The sequence below is a fragment of the Oratosquilla oratoria genome, chromosome 28 (genome assembly GCF_046742065.1).
Source record: "Oratosquilla oratoria isolate Oo_2021 chromosome 28, ASM4674206v1, whole genome shotgun sequence".
Lineage (NCBI taxonomy): Eukaryota > Metazoa > Arthropoda > Malacostraca > Stomatopoda > Squillidae > Oratosquilla > Oratosquilla oratoria.
The window spans coordinates 17,093,792-17,096,291 of NC_134804.1; positions in this window are offsets into that span (position 1 = coordinate 17,093,792).

The window sequence follows — 2,500 nt, forward strand, 5'->3', positions numbered from 1 at the left end:
ATGGGTGATTTCAATTTTACTGACATTGATTGGATGACCCTTGAACATGGCCATATAGGTAGTCGCTTGTTTGATTTTCTTGGTGACAATTACTTAATTCAGCATGTAAAAGAGCCCACAAGATATGGAAACTTACTCGATCTTTTGATCACTAGCCGCGAAAGCATGGTAACTGATGTAGAAGTCGGTGAATCTGTTGCAAATAGCGATCACAACCTAGTTAGATTCAAACTCCTAAACAATTTTAGAATAGATACTTGTGTTTCTAAAATACCCGATTTCAGTAAAGCTCAGTTCATAGAACTACGTCAGGAGCTTCAGCTTACAGATTGGGAGGCAAAATTAAACGAAAGACCTGTAGATCAGATGTGGGAAATATTTCAAAATACGCTCACTAAGATGATTCAAACTTACATTCCTTTTAAGGACAGACGTCCCCCAAATTAGGCTCGCCCAAAGTGGCTCGACAAAGAAACTGAAAAAAGTATTGCAAAAAGAGACAGGCTTATAAGAAATATAAGTGCTCGGGTGCATCTAATGACTATGAAAGTTATGTATCAATACAGAGAGATTTAAAAAAGACAATAAGAAAAAGAAAACGACAATACGAAATGAACATCGCTGAGAAATCCAAAGAGAATCCCAAAGAATTCTATAGTTACATTAGAGATAAAAAGGTTGTTAGGAATCACATTGGTCCACTATTATCTGCTGACGGTCAACTTGAATATTCAAATAAAGGAATGTGTAATATCTTAAACAATTATTTTAGCTCGGTATTCGTAAACGAAACACCTCAAGGTGAATTCCAAACTGAAACCTGTGAAAAGTCTAGGGTAAACTTACTCGGTACGGTAAATATAACAAAAGAAAAAATAAAAGTTGTATAGAGAAACTCAAAGTTAATAAAACACCAGGGCCTGACGGTTGGCATCCAAAAATAAATTAAAAAAGGAGATTGTTGTTCCATTAGATTTTATTTTCAAGAAATCCATCATATCCGGAGATGTCCCAAGAGAATGGAAGCTAGCTAACGTTACTCCCATATTCAAAAAAGGTGACAAAAAGAAACCAAATAACTATAGGCCTATAAGTTTGACTTCAATCGTAGGAAAAATAATGGAAACTATCATCAGAGATGCTATCGAACATCATTTAGAAAGTAACCGTTTGATAAATGATAGCCAGCATGGTTTCAGACGGAAACGTTCTTGCGTGACTAACTTACTCGAATTCTACAACACAGTTATCTCGAATTATGACAAAAGAAACAATATAGATTTAGTATATCTAGACTTTGCAAAAGCTTTTGATACCGTCCCACACGAAAGACTACTTACTAAATTAGCTTTGCATGGAATAAGTGGTAGCCTATTAAGTTGGACTAGTAATTGGTTGAATGATCGAAAACAGAGAGTTGTTTTAAATGGAAACACTTCTGGATGGAAAAATGTTACAATTGGAGTTCCTCAGGGTTCCGTTCTTGGGCCACTTCTATTCATAGTATATATAAATGATATAGACCATGGACTAAAATCTACTGTTTCCAAATTTGCTGATGATACAAAACTGTGCGGAGTGGCAAATGATCACTCAAACCAATTAGATATTCAAGGAGATTTAGATCAATTACAGCAATGGTCTGAAAAGTGGCTAATGAAATTTAACACAAGTAAATGCAAGGTAATGCACATAGGTAAAAATAACAGTAAGTACGATTACAAGTTATTTGGAAATTCGTTAACAAAAGTGGATAGTGAAAAAGATCTCGGCGTAATTATCAGTAACGACCTCAAATCATCCAAGCAGTGTATTTCAGCCTATGAGAAAGCAAATAAGATTCTAGGACTGATTGCGCGATCTTTTGATTTCAAAAGTCCATCACTCATTAACAAGCTATATAAATCGTTAGTTCGTCCACATTTGGAATATGCTGTTTCCGTATGGTCACCGAATCTCATTAAAGACATTGACGGATTAGTAAAAGTACAACGGCGAGCCACAAAACTGATTCCAAATATAAAAAATAGATCATACGAAAATCGACTAAAACATATGAATCTGTTTTCCCTAAAAAAGCGTAGACTCAGAGGTGACTTGATACAGGTCTTTAAAATTCTAAAGGGAATTGACAACATCAAAAGTGAAATTTTTTTCACATTGAATGAGAATCAGACAAGAAACAATGGTCTTAAACTCTCCGGAAATAGATTCAATTTGGAAGTAGGTAGAAACAACTTTGCCAACCGTGTAGTTAATGAATGGAATAAACTTCCTGCACAGGTAGTGCAATGTAGTTCAGTTCGAAGCTTTAAGAATCATTTAGATAAATACCTAAGTAAGATGCTGTAATGATTATAATTTATCTTATATTATTTGTTTTTGTTTTGTTATCATTTGTCTGTCTGATTTTTATTTATTATTAGTTATATGTCAATTTATTATTTACTATTTACCTGTTTGTTTATTATTTAACTATACCTATGCATTTATTTATGTA